Genomic DNA, 21,153 nt, shown 5'->3' on the forward strand with positions numbered 1-21,153 from the left:
CCAGCTACTTGGGAAGCTGAGGCAGGAGAATTGCTTAAATCTGGGAGGTAGAGGTTGCAGTGAGCTGAGATCATGCCACTGCATTTCAGTCTGGGTGACAGAGCAAGACCTCGTCTCAAAAAATAAATAAATAAAAAATAAGGGATGCTGGCGAGGTTACAGAGAAAAGAGAGTGCTTACATACTGCTGGTGTTAAATTACTTCAGCCATTGTGAAAAGTAGCGTGGCAATTTCTCAAAGAACTTAACACAGAATTACCATTTGACCCAGGAATCCCATTATCGGGTATATTTCCAAAGGAATACAAATCATTCTACCATAAAGACACATGCATGTGTATGTTCACTGCAGCACTATTCACAATAGCAAAGACATGGAATTAACCTGAATGCCCATCAACAGTAGACTGGATAAAGAAAATATACACCATGGAATACCATAAAACCATAAAAAAGAATGAGATCATGTCCTTTGCAGCAACATGGTTGGAGCTGGAGGCCATTATTCTAAGTGAACTAATACAGGAACAGAAAACCAAATACTGCATGTTCTCACTTATAAGTGGAAGCTAAATGATTAGAACACATGGGCATGAAGAAGGGAACAATAGGCACCAGGGACTGGGTGTGGTGGCTCACACCTGTAATCCCAGCACTTTGGGAGGCTGAGATGGGCAGATCATCTGAGATCAGGAGTTCAAGACCAGCTTGGCCAACATGGCAAAATCCCATCTCTAATAAAAATACAAAAATCAGCTGGGTGTGGTGGCGCATGCCTGTAGTTCCAGCTACTTGGGGGGCTGAGGCATGAGAATCACTTGAATCCAGGAGGCATAGTTGCCGTGAGCCGAGATTGCTCCACTGCACTCCAGCCTGGGTAACAGAGCAAGACCCTGTCTAAAAATAAATAAATAAATAAACACCAGGGCCTACTTGAGGGTGGAAGATGAGAGGAGAGAGAGGATTGAAAAACTACCTATCAGGTACTATTATCTAGGCAATGAAGTAATTTTGTACACCAACCCCCCATGACACGCAATTTACCGGTATAACAAACTTGCACGTGTACCCCTGAACCTAAACTAAAAGTAAAAATAAGAAATCACACCTTTTACACTGTTGGTGGGATTGTAAAGTAGTTCAACCATTATGGAAAACAGTATGGCGATTCCTCAAGGATCTAGAACTAGAAGTACCATATGACCCAGCCATCCCATTACTGGGTATATACCCAAAGGATTATAAATCATGCTGCTATAAAGACACATGCACACGTATGTTTATTGCGGCACTATTCACAATAGCAAAGACTTGGAATCAACCCAAATGTCCATCAGTGACAGACTGGATTAAGAAAATGTGGCACATATACACCATGGAATACTATGCAGCCATAACAAAGGATGAGTTTGTGTCCTTTGTAGGGACATGGATGCAGCTGGAAACCATCATTCTTAGCAAACTATCACAAGAACAGAAAACCAAACACCGCATGTTCTCACTCATAGGTGGGAACTGAACAATGAGATCACTTGGACTCGGGAAGGGGAACATCACACACCGGGGCCTATCATGGGAGGGGGGAGGGGGGAGGGATTGCATTGGGAGTTACACCTGATGTAAATGATGAGTTGATGGGTGCTGACGAGTTGATGGGTGCAGCACAGCAACATGGCACAAGTATACATATGTAACAAACCTGCACGTTATGCACATGTACCCTAGAACTTAAAGTATAATAATAATAAAAAATAATAAAAAATAAAAATAAAAAAAGAAAATGTCATCTCCCCAAAAAAAAAAAAAAATTAAGTGCCACGTTTATTAGCAATGGAAGTGCTCTTATAAACTTATGCTCTCTTTGCCTTGATCAATGCATGAGAAAATAAATGTACCTACTTCTTAACTTGGAATTCAGAGAGCAGTAGGTATTTGTGTGACAAGTTTTACTAGTCAATAAAGTTTCCCTGATCTAAAAAAAAAAAAAAAAAAAGAAATCACACCTGAAAAAGGGGGCTGCTTTGGGAATGGGTTCACTCTTCCACTCTCTGCCATATGAAGACAGACTTCCTCTCTTGCTTTTCCACCTTCCATTGTGTGATGACACACTAAGAAAGCCCACACAAGATGCCAGCACCTTGATCTTGGACTTCCCAGCCTCCAGAACTGTAAAAAATAAATTTTTGCTCTTTATAAACTACTCAGCCTGTGGTATCCTGTTATAGGAGCACAAAATAGACTAAAACACCTGCCTTAAAAAGTATTTGTTATTTATTTATTCATCCTCCTCAGGTTTTTTAATAAGGAATTTTTTGATATCTAGTGCATTATATTGCCAAAACTAAAATCAAAATCAAGTTAAATAAGATATTAAAATGTCTCTACTAATGACCCATCTGCTTTCTGATCTTACTTCTATTTCTCCACATGTTTCCCCAAAACCAGAAAGTCTCCTAAGTGGCCCCATGGTCACTCAGGATCACTTTTATTCTCAGAATCCAAATTTCTTCCCTGCCTAGAATTTCTACTTTCTTTCCTTCCACCTAGCCCAGGGTTTCGCATCCTCAGCGCTACTGACATTTTTGTTTTTGTTTTTGTTTTTGTTTTGAGACAGAGTCTTGCTTTGTCACCCAGGCTGGAGTGCAGTGGTGTGGTCTCGGCTCACTGCAAGCTCCCCCTCCCAGGTTCACGCTGTTCTCCTGCCTCAGCCTCCCGAGTAGCTGAGACTACAGGCGCCCGCCACCACACCTGGCCATTTTTTTGTGTTTTTGGTAGATATGGGGTTTCACCTTGTTAGTCAGGATAGTCTTGACCTCCTGACCTCATGATTTGCCCTCCTCGGCCTCCCAAAGTGCTGGGATTACTGGCGTGAGCCACCGCGCCCAGCCCTGCTACTGACATTTTTGCAGGAGAATTCTTTGTTGAGTGAGAGGAAGCTGTCCTGTGTATTGCAGGATGTTGAGCAGTGTCCCTGGCCTCTACCCACTGGATTCCAGCAGCACCCTTCCTAGTTGTGGCAAACATAAATATCTCCAGGCGCTGCCAAGTAGCCCCTGGAGGGTAAAATGGCCCTTGGCTGAGAGCCATAGTATTCATGTGCAATATTATCAATAATATAATCGTCATTAACATTAATAATAATTAATGTGCAATATATTCTAACCTAACAGGTCAAAAGGTACAATTTAGCACTATAGCACTGCATATATTACTGTCCTATTATTCCATGTTTTTCCAAATTCACTTGACAATCATTTTGTTTCTTAACTCACCTAGCATACCATGAGGCACAGAGCAGGGACTCAATAATATTTATGTGCTGCAACCAAAGGGAAAACGTCAATTCCAGGCTTTTAGAAAATTTGGTCAAAAGACTCAGTGTGTGTACACTGGCAGAGACAACTCAGTCAGTAGGCACAGGAATGTGAGAACATTCAGATTAGTTGTATGATTAAAACTAAATCTGCTGGTGACTCACGCCTGTAATCCCAACAATTTGGGAGGCCGAGGTGGGCTGATCACCTGAGGCCAGGAGTTCAAAACAAGCCTGGCCAACATGGCAAAACCCCATTTCTACTAAAATTACAAAAATAAGTGGACATGTTGACACACACCTGTAATCCCAGCTACTCAGGAGGCTGAGATAGGAGAATCGCTTGAACCTGGGAGGCAGAGGTTGCAGTGAGCTGAGATCGCTCCATTGCACTCCAGCCTGGGTGACAGCGAGACTCCATCTCAAAAAAAAACAAACCTAAATCTGCTAAGTAACCATATCCTATAGTGAGCTTTAAACCACCAATTTTAATAATTTAATGATTCTAAAATTGCAGATTAATAAATTATATTCGATCCACTTGAGAAACTGATTTGCTGGCTTTTAGACTTTAATCAAATTTTAAATAGCTTTCCAAAGTGTTAGAAATATTTCTTCTCTTTTTTGCAAAGAAGACAAATTGGCTGATGAAATTCAGTGGCTTTAGGTCACCCAGGAACAATTAATCAACAGATATTTGAATAAACGTCATTAAATGACAACACATAAAATGTGATTAAGACATAATGATTATCAGTAATCATAAGAGTGAATAAATGGTTTTAAAATGTCAGTTTATGACATTCAGTTATATTGTAAGAACAATTCTTTGATGCATTTTCTGCTTGTATCTATATTTATACTGGCAATATAAATTTGACATTAGATAATGCCTGAAATATCTTCATATTTAAACAGACAATTATGCTTATCAATGTTTTCATTTAAACTAATTCACACTTTTTGAAACATTGCGGAATATGTGATTATACTTCTCTTTTAACTTTTGTTTATAAAATAGAGGGCATTATTCCTTAGAATTAGATTTGAAGTACTTTTGTTAGTCTCAAATATTTCCAGTAGTTCTCATCATTTTAAAAAGTTACTTTCTCAGTACTGATCTCGCAAATGTTAGCAGGTTTTTGAGGCATTTGAGTTGCAAGGACTTACATCTTAGTATAAATCCATCATGGCTAAATTCTTCATTCTTCCTCAAGTGTCCACACAATATCCAACATCCTGATGTAAAGTGAAAACGTTAATCATCACTCAATCAGTTCCACGTATCTACATGTTTGGCGCCACAGACAAAACATGATTGCCAGAAGTTTTCCTTCTCCCTTTCCCCAATGCTCCAGTGTCACACTGATACAGCAAAGGAAGAAGATGGTATTATGGGAGAGGAGAAAAATGAAGCTAATCTTATTTGTTGAGACATCTTGCAGTTATGTGAGCACCAAAGAAAAGGAGACATCCAAAATCATGCACAATTCTATCACCAAAGGAAGAATTCAAGATGGTATTTCCTTCTTAGTGTCCCATGACTGACTTACTCACACACCTCTTTTATCCCAGGCCACCACCATGCTCTGATAAATTGTCTGCATTGGGTTGTGGCTTTTCTCTTGTGAGCCTGTTTTTCTATGACCGTGTTTGAAATGAGCTCTAGAATCCCATCAGCAAGTCTAGTTTGGATGAGGTCTATCCTAGCTGTCCTTCCAAAAGTTGAAATTCATGAGCATCCCTAGATCTGTGTGCATCTGATTCGTATTTTAGGTTGGTGCAAAAGTAATTGTGGGTTTTGTCATTACTTTTAATCAGGTTTAGAAATAATTTATGATCCTTTAAACCCTTTGTTCTGGGACCAAGGTAGACTCAGGGTCTTACCAACAAAGTTGTTCTAAATTTCTGTTTTCTTAGGCAGCTGCTCAAAAAAATCAAGAAGGGTCAATCTCTTTGCCTGAGAGTCAACAGGACCTACGGTGGAAACAGCGAAGCAGGGTTCAATGGAAAGGGCACAGAGCCCCACCCTCACACACAGGTACCTGTTCTGACTCACCCAGTACTCAGTGCGCAGTTCACGGCAACATGAGTGCCTGCTAATAGCTGTAAAAATAAGAGAGAACATGGGTAAACAGCTGATTGATATCTGTAGTTAGTTTGCATGCAGCAAAAGTAAGCTGGTAGAGGGAAAACAGCAAAAGTGGACATTCTCACAATTGGATTCAAAAGGATTTTGTTTTAATTTGCAATATGAGACATGAGTTCCTTTAAAGATGTTACATAGGTAAGTAGATAGCTAGATAAATTGATAGATTAGATAGATAGATAAATAAGCATATTGGATGGATGGATGGATGAATGGATGGATGGATGGATGGATGGACGGATGGATACCGAAAGAGACCAACTTGCAACCTCTGAAAGAACCAAACCACTCTGGTCTTCCTAATGCTGTCTTCCTCACCTGAAATGCACTCCCTTCACTCTTCCTACCTGCTCAGAGCCTATTCATCACTTAAGTCTTGGACTGATGAGCAAAGAGGAAGAACAATAGTGCCAACTTAGAAATAAGATTAAGTTTCAGCACTTCTTTTAAATTACGTAATTTCACTAAGTCAATTCCTGCTGCTCCTCTATGCCTGTTATATAAAATCCTGTCATTCTAAGCTATCTTTGACCTGGCTGGTTCCATCATATCTTCCCTTCCATGCCACCCTCTAACTAAGACAACCCTTCCAACCGGGGGTAGTGATCACCTTGCTGCAACATCCACCACTCTCACCTGCACATGGTTATCTCCAACAAAGGTATCACTGGATGGCTGCTAGGGTGGTTAAGAAAACACAGTTTTGAAGCCAGAATACCCTAATTTTGGACATTAGTTTCTTTGTTTACCAGCTCAGTGACTTCAGGCACATTATTTAATCTTTTGGGATCTCAGGTTCCTTAGATATAAAACATGAACCACAATAATAATTCCTACTTCATGGGGATGACGTGAGGCTTGAATTAGATTATTTATTTGAGCATCATACTTAGAAGTATCAACCACTGTGAAGGGTCTTAGATTTTAGCAAACAAGTTAGCTTACCACAGATTCAGGGATGCTGGCAGAAGACACAAAACTCCTGGGTCAGAGACAAATGACTCTACTACTCACAGCAATATCAGCAGCCAGAGTATCATCAGTTAAGATTATTCCTCAATCTCCAATTGACAAAAGGCAATGCAAAGGCCATGTGACCCCTGCACACACAGTGCATTACATTACAGGAGAGAGAAACTGAGTATATTATAATAGGCAGTACACCTGCCTGATCTTTGTCCTAGAGAAAGACATCATCTCTGTAATACTGCAGAGTAAGCAAACAAATCTGCTGCATGCTCTAGACAGAGACACTATCTCATCTTCCAAACTGTAATGGACATAAACACCAAGATAGTCTGGAATAAAATGGCATTTTGTGCCACATTTGTAGGACATGCTGAAACACAGAAAACCTCTGAAGAGTTATTAATATTTCCCAATAAGAAGTCAGTAGATCTCCACTCATTTTCCTTTCCTTGCTCTTGCCATTTCTCCTGCCTGGAGTTTTCTCCTTGTCCCCTTCACAGATCCAAATTCTTTGCTTCAGTCTTCCTCAGGCTTTGACCATGGCAGGACAAGAGGATCTGGTGAAGCAGGAGATTCAGTAGGACTGGGCGAACTGGGAGTACATTGAGATAATCACCAGCAGCATCAAGAAAATCACAGACTTTCTCAGACTTTCTCAACTCGTTTGATATGTCTTGTTCAAGATTTGCAACACTAAGGGAGAAATTGACAGCCCTTGAACAGAGAATAGAGTACACTGAAGCATGGGTGACAAAAGGTGAGATGCTCACCTAGAACAGTGCCATGCTGCTGCTGGGAAGTTGCTTTACAGAACACAGGTCATGTGAGAAAGGCCCCAGCAGCCTTCAGCTCCTTCCTTTCTCATTACAGAGCAACAGGGCTTATTCTTGTTTTTCTTTTTTCAAAAGTGTGACCTTTGGGTTCTTCCATGTACTTCTGAGGGTGTGATGTGGTATATGAGGAAAAGTCTAGAGGAACTCTTGGAAACAACATTAGGTATTTTACCTTTCCAGTAACATTTTGTAGATCTACTTGTCAATGTATTTGAGACATTCACAGCCAAAAGCCTGGGATTCTTTGTGAAGGTCCTCCCCACCCCTATCCTTCTTTCTCTCTCAGACTTTCCTTAAAGTTCTCATTGCCTCTGCACTGCTTCTGTGAACAGTCTTTGTCTCTTCCCCACCTTTGGTGGGAAGTGGGAGGCAGTCCTGGCCAAGACACTCATGCCCTGGCAATGTGGCTACCAGAGAATGTTGTTGCTAACCCGCCAGTTTCCTGTTGATTTGGGGAGGTCAAGGCCAGGTTCCCACTTGGCTTGAAGGGACATTTTCAGACATTTCTTTCTGTCACTTGGGGTGTCTATGCCTCTCAAATTTCCCTAATAAACTCCTCAACTTTATCTGACTGCTGTGATTATGGTAGGGACAGGACCTAGAGATGGGTTCACTTATTCCACAGAAATGTAATGTATGGGATTATTATTCCAACAAAACTTTCAGATGTAGCTATTTGATTCAAAGCCTAGGTGGCTTACCAGCCCAAGCCCCCATGTTTGTACTTTCAGCTGATTAGTTCATCCTGGGAATTATTTGGTCATTCAGCACATTTATCAAGTACTTACCATGTAGGCGTGTTATACTCCAATAAAAGATACAGCATTGAACCAGAGAAAAAAGCCTTTCCTTCATTCAAGCACAAATCGAATGTCCCTTCCTTGAGGAGCCTTTTCCAAACACTCCAGTCATTATAAATCCCTTTGCAGAGTTCCTACTTCCATTTGTAGTCTATCTCATAAAAACAAGTCATTTTTTGACTTGTTCAATGCTTCTCCTACTTTTTAAAAACTTTAAATTGAGGGATGTATTGTAAGGGGTTGTAGTAGATGCTAGTTGTGTCCCCTTAGCCCCATGAGTGACCAGCTCATTACCTGAGGGCTCTATCTAGGGACTCGAATGTGCACCTGCAGTCCTGAAGAGCTAGGGAATTAAGCTCCACCCCCCAGCAGCCCTCAACCAATGGCAGATGGAAGCTGATGTATCAATGCCCCAGCTCCTTTGTTCCTTGGGTAGGTGCATGCTCTACCCTGGTTCCTAGAGTTCCTGTGGGGCATTAAGCTCCATTTATCCTCAGTGGAACCTGGCTTGATGACAGACACTTTGGTGGGTGCCCTCCCTTTCCTGTCTTGTTTTTCCCCTCCCCACCCAGTGTTTTCTGAGAAGACCAGCTCCCCAAAAATCTAGTTGCACTAAATCATACAGCTTTTACTCACAATTACTGTCATATCAATTACGAGCATGAAGTCCAATTCCATCATAAATATTTGAAAATCATCCTTATGTTCCCAAAGAATAAAATAATCATGATATTACAGTTATATTATCACTGAAATAATGTTTGGAGCTAAATGAATCTATGTGTGAAGGCAACAAAAATATCAGCAGCCAAAGAGATGCATTTGGCCCCAGAATGTGTCTGAAATGCTGCTTGGCATCTAAGAATGACTTAGAAGTGCCTTTCCAGCAGTCCAGCGTGGGATGGGATGTGACTAGAGGGGCTTTAAGAATACACAGAGGACACTCGAGTGCTACAGGGAAGGTGGCAAAGGTCAACTGCTTCTTTTTCAAGGACTTTACTTGCTCCCGCTCCATCCTAATATATACCCTGAGCTTTTGATGACATGACATTCTGATGGGGAACTGCCCCCAACCCTATCATTGTGGCATGATTTGTGGCTTTTTTCTTCCTGGTAGTCAAAAGTGAATAGCTGGCTTCTTGAGTCACGAGTTGTGCTGTCATCCATGCTTGTAGTAGGAGTAACAGGGGCATGTTAACTGGTGTGTATAGATCCCCCCTGAGGTGTGAGAGGAGTCATGGTCCTAGGGGGATTTAGGATGGGGCCCCTTTCCTGAGGGGATCAGAGTAGCCCCAAAAGGAAACACAGCATCAAACATTTTAAAGCCACGATGACAAGGCAACAAAAACACCAGCCACCAGGATTCTGCGCAGGATCCTGTCATGCTTCCCCATCATGTCTGGATTGACACCAGGTTGCAAGGCTGTTTCTATCATCAAATACAGCATAGAATCTATTCACTGAACAGGTCATGGAAGATAGCCCATGGATTCTTTCCCCACCATTGCCCTGAAACTCAAAGGAACACAGGCCACCTGGCCACTGCAACCTGTTAAGAACGGGTTAGAGGAGGGAGCCTTGGCAGAGAAGCCAGCTGTTTCACCCTGCTCTCTTACTAAATGCACTAAAGCCACTCTTGCTATAATTAGTCCCCAAAGAGAAACTAAAGTAATGGGAAAGTAGAAGCTTCCTTGCTAAGACCCTAGGGATCTCTACTGAACTCCAGTGTTACTGAACTCTAGAAAGGATACGACTCACCTTGCTCTTTCAAAGGCAATCCATCTCTGACATATCATCTAGGAATTGTTTCTTTGATGTCTCCTGTATCCTTTACCCTGTTGTATCTACAAAATGCATGCACACACTTTATCCAAGGAAAGACAGTTTTGAGGGATTTTTTTTATCCTAGAAGTATTGACCTTTTTCAAGTTCACTTATAAAAATTAAGCAACCTAGTGTCAGATTATCTAGAAAGACATAGAAAGCAGAAGGAAAATAAATCAGTGGACCTAAAACACTATTACCATTACAGTAAGGAATGTGAAATTTTAAAATAGGTAAATTCAAACGTGACCCATAAACCAGGGTCCACAGTGTACAAAACCAAAACCCTTCACACTGTAGATACTGGTCCGGGACAGGCGCACTCAAAGAGATCTGGGAAGAGTGAAGATGCCTAGGACGTAGGAAAGCTACAAAGAAAGAGACCATTCTGGGGATGAAGCTAGCTGGAGAAAATGATCACTGCATTTAACAGAATGTGGATGTACTCTGCAAATAGGTACTATATTAAGGAATTTCAAAGGTAAAGGGTAATTAAATATCAGCTTGAGTCTTATATCTGAGCTCAATCAAGAGGGCAAAAAGGTTCCACAATCTCAGAACAGGATTCTCCTGAGTGAGAAACACATCCCCCTCTGAAGGAAAAATATTCCCTGCTGCCAGCACCACCCCCAGGTGGCAGAACTATCCGAGTTTGAGGTCTGGAAGTCCTCATCTCCAGCAGAGAGCCACTATACGATAGCCCTGCCCTGGCCCTCAGGCCTCCTAGGTGCGCTGGAGTGTGTGGAGGAGAGGATGATGGGGAGAGCCTGGTGGACCCCATGAAAACCACCCAAAGTCTCCTGGGTGCCAGGAAGAAAGCTTTCTCTCAACTCCGTCCTGCACATGGTGATGTTAACAGCTGCTATTATGCTTTCAGGGTAGCCCAACTCATACATGTACCCAACCCACCCCCATTTTTCTCCTTCACTCTAAAACTGGCACTGATGAGCTATTGTTTGACTTAGTGGTGTAGCCGAGTTCCCAGCCAGCTGCTTCAACCATCCCATCCACTTGGGTCTCTGTGGTTGCTACTGGCTGATGTTCCCCAAGGCTATTTCCTCTTCTTCTGGGGCCACAGGTGGACTATGTTTCCTAGCCTCTCTTGCAGTCTCTTGTGGCTATGTCAAAAGAACAGTAGTACAAGAGAAAGGTCAGTGTGGAAGACAAAGTACCAGTGGATGGTTAAATGTTTGGTATTCTGAGCTTTACTGGCACCACAAAGAAAGAGTGTTCTTTGGATGAAAATTCTAGGAGCCACAAGAGGGCTAAGCTTCACACAAGCTCACGTCTAATTCCAGTCCTGCCCCTGGCCGCTCAAAGGACATTGGGCACGTCATACTTTCTCATCAGAAACACAAGGAAATTACATTGGATGGGCTCCAAGTTTTATCCCAACATCGAAATGCCATGATGTGTCTGTGGCTTGGTTATTCCTCCTAGCCACTAACACACGGTTGCTATTTACTCTCCTGATAATTCAACTTCAATTTGATTTTGCAGCACACTTTCACACTTCCACATCTTTTCCAAGGTGCTTCCGTATACATTGCCTTACGTCCCATCCAACAGCTCTGTGAAATAAGAAACAGAGGAGGCTGGCACCCTGTTTAGAGATGGGGAAGCTGATGTGGTAAAATCACCAACCTATCCAGAATTATAAAATATTAGAGGCAGAGCTGCAGTCAGAACTCCACTCTCATGACTACTGGTTTTCTTCTCATTCTTGTTCATTATGTCACATTCAGTTCCTACAAAGAAGTGGTCACTAATGTTGCTTTATTAACTTAGTTCTTAAGCATTAATAATCAGGGGCATTGCAATTTATTCTATTCTCACTGTAAAATGATACAAATGAAAAAGAAGACTTAGACTCCCAAAAATATGTTCCTAAAAACTTTCTGAGGACCATGATTTTCATCACTGAGACAAAGCTTGCATTTACACATATTATTCATAGAAGAGCTGGAGATGACGAGAGGTTGGGGTTCACATTAAACAAATGTGTGATATAGGTCCCAAGCCTTTTTTTTTTCCTACAAAAGAACTCAGGTCTTCATTTGGGAACATCAAAATACACATATGTGAGTCATCTCTCACACATTTCCAAACCAATGGGCACGTCACTGGGTTATGCAAGGCATGCAGTACGTTTCTACGGTAAATTGCAAACCAAGAACTTAGACTGACGTCTTCTTTTTAACCAGTTATTAAGAAAACTTCTCTGCGCACCCATTAGGAAAGCTATAATAAAAAAGACAGTAATAAACGTTGGTGAGGATGTGGAGAAATTGGGACCCTAATAGATTGCTGCTGGTGGAAATGTAAAATGGTGCAGCTGCTTTGGAAAAAGTCTGGCAGTTCCTCAAAAAGTTAAACATACAGTTACCATGGAACCCAAGTATGCCACTCCTAGATATACACCCAGGAAAAATGACAGCATATGTCCCCACAAAAACCTGTGCACAAATGTTCATAGCAGCATTATTCATAATAGCCAAGAAGTGGAAACAGCCCAAATGTCCATGAACTGATGAATGAATAAACAAAATATGATCTAGCATACAATAGAATATTATTTGTTAATAAAAAGAAGTGATGTTCTGATCCATGCCACAACCTGGGAGAACCTTGAAAACACGATGCTCAGTGAAAGAACCAGACACAGAAGACCACATATTGTATGATTCCGTTTCGAGGAGAGGCCCAGAATAAGTAAATTCAGAGACAGAAAGTAGCTTAGTTGGCTTGGGAGAAGGGAGGAATAGGGGTCATGGCTAATGAGTATGAGGTTTCTTTTTGGGGTGAAGAAGATATTCTGGAATTAGATTATGATAATGGTCGTGCATCTCTATAAATAATGAAAGAATGTCAAATGCTTAGCACAATACCTAGCATATGCTTGGCATTATAAGGGATATTACAATAGTAACTTTATTACAACAATAATATAGTAATAATATTATTTTTATAATTTTGTATAGTTACAGCTGTGAATAATTTCATGACCTCAAAGCATGAGCAAAACCTCTTTTCCTGGTTTCCTTTCATTCAAATCAACCAAGTAGGGCCCATAGGCCAAATGTGACCCCATGCCTGTTTTTATAGATGAAGTTTTATTGGCACTCATTCATGCCTCCTGGCTACATACTGCTTATGGCTGCTCCAGTGCCACAAAGGCATCATTGAATAGTTTCAACAAAGACAAATGCTTGAGGTGATGGATATCCTATAACTCTGACATGATTATGACACTGTGTATGCTTGTATCAAAATATCACGTGAACCTCATGAATATATACAATCCATATTTACCCATAATAATTAAATATAAATTATTTTTAAACCTAAATACCATCTGAACCTATACAGAGTCATTTTGCTGACCGCTCTGTTCTATGATATTCAGAATATTGTCATTTTTATCCTGAGAGAGCACATATTACAATCCTTCCAGAGAAGCCAAGAAACAAACACATTAGCTGCGACAGGGCGTGGCGAGCACTCCCTGGGACTCACAGGGCTGGGCTTCGCTCCTTCTCCTCTGTGCCCCTGGCCTTCCCCAGACACTATTGTCACAGATGTGCCCACTCGGCCTGATAAGCAGGTGTTAAAAGCACAGGTCAATCAAGGAAGCCTCCATGCAGGCTAACAGCGCTAACTCATGTGGACAGTTAGGGTTTAAAAAAACAATATTGTTGGGGGAATATGATCTGTCCCAGAATGCTAGTCATGGCTATTTGATGTCAACCTGCATTCCAGCTCCTACTGCTCCAAAAATGAAGTCAGTGTTCCATGGGTCCACAGGAGTTAGAAGAGTAAAGCCTCAACAGCGCTGCTGACCTACACGGAGCCTGCCTTAATTGCCCGCCGCCTCAAACGCCCAAGTCAGAAGCTGTTTTCAAAAGCGATTTTCATGTGTCCCATGTCAGGGTTGTCACCTACCACCACAGAATATGTTGCACTCTACTAACATACTGTGGGAATTGATGCCTATGTTTTTTAAGCTGATTAGGATTCCTTCCTTCCTTCCTTCCTTCCTTCCTTTCTTTCTTTCTTTCTTGAAGAAGGAGGAGGACAGAAGAAACAAAAAAGAACAGAAAAGGAACAGTGAGAAGGGAGGAAAGCAGGAATGGAGAAGGGAGAGAATCGGCAAGATTGTTTCTTCACACGTCTGTCGCCCACTCCCTCATCGGGCTCCCGCCGCTGTCCAGTGAGCTGTGCCACATCGCGTGGAAGAGACGAGCATCGAGACAACTGCATGTAAACTTTCTTAAAGAAAAGAAAAGCAAGCGCAGAAGAACAGACGGTTTTTTGCCTTTTCCAAAGAACCAGACAATAACTCCAGATCGGCGCATCAAAATCAAAGATGACTGCAGCTTCAAAGCTCCCCGGGAAGATCAAAGGCGAAGTGTGAAGAAGGCAGGCAGGATCTTTGAGGGTAGGAGGAGGCCTTCTCGGCCTTTGTGGAGCTCTGTTTCAACAAACCAGAATCTCCCGTAAGTCAGCTCCCACGTTTAAAATCAGCTCTGATCCTCGCACAGGGAGCTTTAGGGAAAGCTTCTTCACAGAAACAAAAATGAGGTGTTTTAGCAATAACACGGAAATCAAACTCTCCTGGAGGAAAGCTTCCAGGCAAACTCCTTGCCCTAACTCCCTAAAAAGATTGTCTTGCCGTACCACACTCTTTTTGCTGCAACCTTCCCAAGTGGTGGAAGGAAGAATAAATATTAGCCCCAAGTAGCTTAAATTCTTAGAATTTGACTACCGATTTCAGTATAATTGGTCAGAAATTGCTTCTACTTCTCTCTGCTGCTATTATAAAATATTTCTTCCTTTAACTCATGTTTGCCAGAACACTTGTGCTATGTAATTGCAGAGATAGTCCTATAATATCCGAGTGTGGCAGTGGAATGGATTCCACATAATTAGTTGAACATAATTGAGCAATAATGTGTAGTTATGGAGGAAATTTATTGGGCCTCGCACAAAGGAAAATTTCAAGAGCAGTGACGTGTTGTTCCCAAAGTAATTGTGCAAAGCATCACCTACAGTACTGACTGTGTCTTTTCTGCTTCGGAAACATCATTAACACGGCTACCTCTACAGCAACATTCTCTACTCTGTCCTTCTCTTTCTGCAGAGTGGCCAATTTCAGAGTGGTCGTAAGGGAACAAATCAGTCACTCTCAAGATCACAGGATGGTCTTTGGCACATAATATATAGGTGTCCAATAAAAAACTCTTTTCAAAATTATTTATTAAAAAACTCACTGAGGCTGTTCTTTCTTAGAGAAAACACAAGACACACATATTTCTAATATCATTATCTCCTTATCTGGATTTTTCCCATATGTAAAATTGCTGTTTCCCACTGCCTTAGGGACTGTCCAACTACATGCTCTTAAAAATAGCTCCAGATAGTTGAGCAGCACTTTCCAGCTGAATAGAAAACATCATTGGTAAAACCTAGGTCCAGATTCTGATGCCTATAAATGTTTTTCCAGTCATTTCCTACACCTTGATTCCTGTAGAATCCACAAGCCTAAGGCAACAGATGCACACACACGCATGTGCACAAACACACATGCTGTAAATACAAAAAGCCAAAACCACCTTATAAAGTGTTTGCACTTGTTAATATATTGAATCTTGTCAAATCACATCAAGCCTTCCATTTTTTCCACACCTCAATGCCACCTACACCTATCGTTTACCCTATTTGAAAAGGCTGTGGGAAAAAAATCTGCAAATCTATAAATAAGCAAATAAGGCTATATATAAGTGTTTCTTATTTTATTTATTCATTGTGTACTGCTATACTCAAGCTAATTCTATTCAGTACACCCAAGATGCCTAAAGCATTAACTTTTTCTGAAAGGCTAAGCTGCCCCTAAACGTTTGATACTGATGTTTGTTCCCCTGAAACAGGTTAACGAGTATTTAAAAAAAAAAAAAAAAAAAAAAAAAAAAAAAAAAAAAAACCAACCAAAACTGGCTAATTTTTAATGCAACCAGCTTCACAAAAACAGATGGTGTATGACCTGCCTAATTAGATAACACAGATAGAATCTCATTCCCTGAACGAAGCTGCCTCTTGAGTAAGGCTGCTACATCTCACGTATCCCAGCCATAAAAACGAGTCTGTCAAGCGGGTTTTTCCCCCTGAATATCATCAATCATGTTCTTTCTGGTTTCTTCTCTTGTCCCTCTTATGCCTCCGGGCTCTATCTTCCTGTTTTTATCTACATTGACAAATTTGAGAAAAGATGGGCAAATGCCAAAGTTTGGCACTAACTCTTAACATTAAAATAGCTGAAAATTTGAAAACTTTCCCAAATGAACGTTTTTTCACTGCCAAGAAAGTCCCTGGGGATATATTTGTTCTCCATACTGTAGTCTTATGTGGCTAAGGGGACGGGTTTTGAATGACCACACCAAGACATGAAATCAACTCTTTAATTCATCCCATTTCTCTGCATAAAAACACACACAAAGAGCTGTCCTAGGCCATCAATCCCCCCATCAGGGTGGGATCCAGCCATACTTGCTTATTCTCCAAGATTATCTTATGGATAATTATTGGGCTGTGTCACCAAACTCACCCCCACCAAAAACACACACATGTGCACGCACACACACATCTAATTTTCTGAAACAACAAGGCCTAAACCAATGATGAGAAAAAGAAACATTTGTCAGTAGCAGTTGTATAGACTACAGTTTTAAAGACTATAGTCTTTGGTTCCTTTCATGTCTTTTTGGAAATTGCTAGAAATGAAGGTGGTGGAGGAGTCTATTTCTGGGCCACTAACACCTTCAATCCTGAATCTTTCATGACACAAAGAGAAACATTGAAAATATAGCTGCAGCGAGGATTTAATGGAATTCCTAGGTGAGGGACTCTGGATATAGGTGTGTGGGTTTATTTCTCCAGTTTTAATCTGGAAGAAAGGGAATGGCTTGTTTCCTCCATTGTTTAACATTGATGAATCCTTCTGTCTCCAGATTAGTTTCCCTATTGAGACTGGAGCACATGGAAGGCCTACAACTTGTTTTCATCCTTTTATCCCTGACTCTCGGAAGAGTGCTAAGCAGAGGGGGTGCTTCATGATTGTTTCTTTCTGTAAGTGTGGTGTTTACGGATGCCTTGGGACCCGACATGGCTTCACTGTGCATCCTTTTTTCACGCACACAAACACTGGGATCACCACTGCCCTCCTCCAGCTGCTGGTCTCAGTTACACAAGCACTGAGATCCCTGCCTTCCTCCAGCTGCTGCTCTTATTTACACAAACATCAAAGTCACTGCCCTTCTCTAGCTATTGTTCCCTGGGCCATACAATCATCCACGTTCAGGGTTTAATTTTACTAGGTGATAAAAATGGATTGCAATGCCTGTCTGGGGATGCAGTTTGACCCATTTTGTCAAGTCTCTGTGACCGTGTTCATTAAATTCATGCATGATCACCGTTCAGTAATGTTCCAGTAAGATCTAGGGAGGGAGCTGCCACAGCAGTGTCACAGTTTCCAAAGGTCCCCGCATCTCCACAGAAACACAGACAGAACGAGCAGCTGGTAAAACCACACATGCAGCAGATTCACAGCAAAATCAGGTGAAGAGCAACCTGCAAGGCTTGCAGGATCAGTGTCTGTGTGGGAGGAAGTAGGGAAACATCAGGGATTCTGGCAGACCCGGAAACAGAAGAACCTGGAAACAGCCAATAGGCTTGTGCTGGAAAGCATAGTGGGCCCATGTGAGAATAGCAGTGGAAATCAAGAGGAGTCTCGCTGAACTCAACAGACATCTCTGCCAGTCTGAAGGGGCAGGGGGAGCTCTCTGGCCCCCACATACCTTTGGAGCTGACACTGGGTTCCCTTCAAGGCAGGGCCCTCACACTGCAAGTAGAATCCAAGCTGAGCAGGGCAGGGACAAGAGAAACAAAGGGAAGAGAATCTCCAGCAGACTCAGAATCTTGTAAAATCTACATGAAAACAACACAATAGTGAGATCAGTAAGATTAAAATGCTACTCAACACAACTACTTCTAATACTTTAGGAAAACTAACTTTATGTGAAAATGAACAATGGAAAAGAATCATGCTTGAATCTGACTCAAATTTATTATAAGAAATGAAAGAAGAAAGAGCAGAGTAACCTCTCCACAGACAAGAAAAGTATGCCAGAAAATACATTTTTATAAACCACTTGAAAACTGTAATTTTCGGTTTCAAAGAGAGCTAAAAAATACTCATAGAAATGGCATACTGCATTAAAATACAACATAAATCAGAAACTGAAATACTCAGAAATCACAATGCAGAACTCAGGACAATGAGAAATAAGAAAAATAATCACAGAAATAAAGAATAAACTAGAAAAAAATAGAGAGAATACATTAAAAATAACAAGAAAAATAAAAGGTAAAAAAATGAAGAAAATTTAAAATTAAAAAAAGTTGAAGATACAAAAAGTATTTGAAAGAAAGCGATTAAGTATTTAAATGAGCAAAGAACATTGAATGTGTTGACAATAGAAATCCCTGAAAGAAAACCCAAACAGGGCAACAAGTACCAAAAATATAATTCAAGAAAATTTTGCAAAATAAGGATTCGAAATGACATATGGAAAGAGCAACTAACATCCCTGAGACTACTGACCCAGAAAACTGACACGAAGATGCTTTCTACTAAAATGTCTACTAAACTTTAAAGGAAAAGAATCCTGTGGGTTTATAGGCAAAAATGGAAAGTGACACATAACTTAAATAAATTTACATCATTATCAAACTTGAACGGCAAGGTTTTTTTTTCCCAGTAGAAAATGGAGTAATATATTTAAGACAGGGTCCCCAACCCCTGGGCAGTGGATCAGTACTGGTCCGTGGCGTGTTAGGAACTAGGCCACACAGCAGAAGATGAGCGACAAGCGAGCCAGCATTACTGCCTGAGCTCCGCCCACTGTGAGATCAGCAGCGGCATTAGATTCTCACAGGAGCACAAACCGTAGTGTGAACTGTGCATGCAAGGGATCTAGGTTGCATGTTCCCTATGAGACTGTAATGCCTAATTATCTGAAGTGGAACAGTTTCATTCGGAAACCATCCCTCCCGCAGCACCCCATTCGTGGAAAACCTGTCTTCTACAAAACCAGTCCCTGGTGTCAAAATGGTTGGGGACTGCTGATTTAAGATACTCAAGGAAGGAACCCGTGTCTAAGTTCTTTATATTGAGCGAAATTGACCTTCAAGCACGAAGAGCACAAACTTAAAGATGTAAGAAGCCAGACAATGTTTTTCCCAAGAGCCCTTCCAAAGGCATCTGCCAGACAATGAGTTACAGAAAACCAGAATGATTGACTAGGGAGACACAGACCTAAGGCTGGTGTTCAGCATTAAATATACGACTTGCACACAAAAACTAACCAGCAGTTAAAAGGAAGAGAGCATAACATGCAATGGCTGTACACTTAGACGATGTGAAAAACAGCACAACCATGAAAAATGGGGAAAGATTGAAGACAACAGAGTTAAAAAATTTTCTGAACTGTTTTTGGTAACCATTTTGGTGGTGATGGTAGCATTTGTATCATTATTTTGAGACAGTTGTGTGTGTGATGCAAGATAAAGCAAATGAGTAATTATGCAATATTTTAATTCTAGCCTTCCCAGTGTTCTGGAGAATGCGGATCATTGGTGTGGGAAAGGGAGATTAAAATTTCACACAGAGACAAGTATTACTGTAAACTCATAAACTACGTTGCCTTAAAAACATTTCCAGCTCTTTTCCCCGCAATTTCCTGGAAACAATGGCTACCCAATGGCAATGAATTCTATCCTGCCTCTCCCACAGGAATTGCACCGCTGGACAACACAGAGTAGATGAGAAGTGATGCCTAGTAACATTATTACAGCTAATAAATACAAACAACATGATAGAGTCAGAATATTACCATTTTGCAACTTCCAGTGAATTAACAGATCTAGGCAGCTGCTAACATCAAAGAATGAGTGCAACTCAGTTACCATTATGGCTCCTGAGGAAAGAATTCAACACTGCCTCATGTTACCAACAAATTGACTCTAAATCTGGTCAAGCCTCTACATCCAGCTGCAGGAAATACAGAGAACACAGGAAAATATTCAGCTGCACCATGAGTAAGTAATCCCAAATATCCAACCTTTGAGAAACTCGACAGGTCCAATGCCCTGGCTTTTTCAACAGGTAAATTGTAAAGAACAGTAACAGCAGCATAAAGGAATGGAGGAGAACACCATACATTAAAAGCCTTTACAAGATCCAACTATACAAGTTGGCAGAACCTATAGTGTCTAGGGATACATATCTTAGAGAAAGAACTACACAGAAATGCAAGAAAGCAATTGCTATAAAAGTTAACATAGTGGGTACACAGCAAGATAGAAGGGATATGACCAGGATGGGGCACATGAATGGGGCTTCTACAGTGTCTGCCAATGCTCTTTCTTATGACCGGGGTGATATTTACAATGGTGCTTGCCACAGAATCATAAATTAACCTATGCACGTTTGTGTCGTTTTCCTTTTTTTTTTTTTTTTTCCTTTGAGACAGGGTCATCCTGTGTTGCCCAGGCTGTAGTTCAGTGGCATGATCATAGCTCACTGCAGCCTTCACCTCCTGGGCTCAAGTGGTAACTCTCAGCCTCTCAAGTAGCTGAGACTACAGGTGCATGCCACCATGCCCCAGCTAATTATTTTATTCCTATGTTTTAGAGGCAGGGTCTCACTGTGTTACCCAGGCTGGTCTCAAACTACTGGCCTCAGGTAATCCTCAGCCTCCCAAAGTGTTGTGATTACAGGCTCAAGCCACCACACTCAGCCAGTTTTGTATAGTTTTCTGTTCCTTTGTTTTATTTTACAGTGAAAAGCTTAGTTTAAAAGGTAGAAAATTAATAATGTCTCAAGTTATCAAAGAATAGGGACAATCATATAAAGGAAAGAATCCAACAGGATAGCTGAAGCTCTCGAGAGAGGAGAGCATGGAGCTCCTAACTGCAGGAGTCAGGGCCAGGGACTCCAGGGATTTGAGCACGGCTGTGCTATTAAAGAGCTCAGAAAGCCCAAGTCCTGAGCCAGGTATGCTGGACTAAGAGGGGACACCTGGCATCGGCAGGCGACGTCGTTAAGGAAAGCACCATGATTCAGCTCCACAGGGGTGGATCCCAAGACACAAACCACCAGTCACAGACAGGCAGGCTGAAGAAAGAGAACTCAGCAGAAAGTCCCAACTAC

The 21,153-nt window shown here is 41.3% G+C and overlaps 1 pseudogene; it reads left to right on the forward strand.

The window, feature by feature from the left end:
* The first annotated feature begins 6,969 nt into the window (after positions 1 to 6,969).
* On the forward strand, positions 6,970 to 7,204 carry LOC100429675 (protein BRICK1 pseudogene; annotated as a pseudogene).
* The last annotated feature ends 13,949 nt before the right edge of the window (positions 7,205 to 21,153 follow it).

This window comes from Macaca mulatta, chromosome X, assembly GCF_049350105.2.
Source record: "Macaca mulatta isolate MMU2019108-1 chromosome X, T2T-MMU8v2.0, whole genome shotgun sequence".
NCBI classification, from domain to species: Eukaryota; Metazoa; Chordata; class Mammalia; order Primates; family Cercopithecidae; genus Macaca; species Macaca mulatta.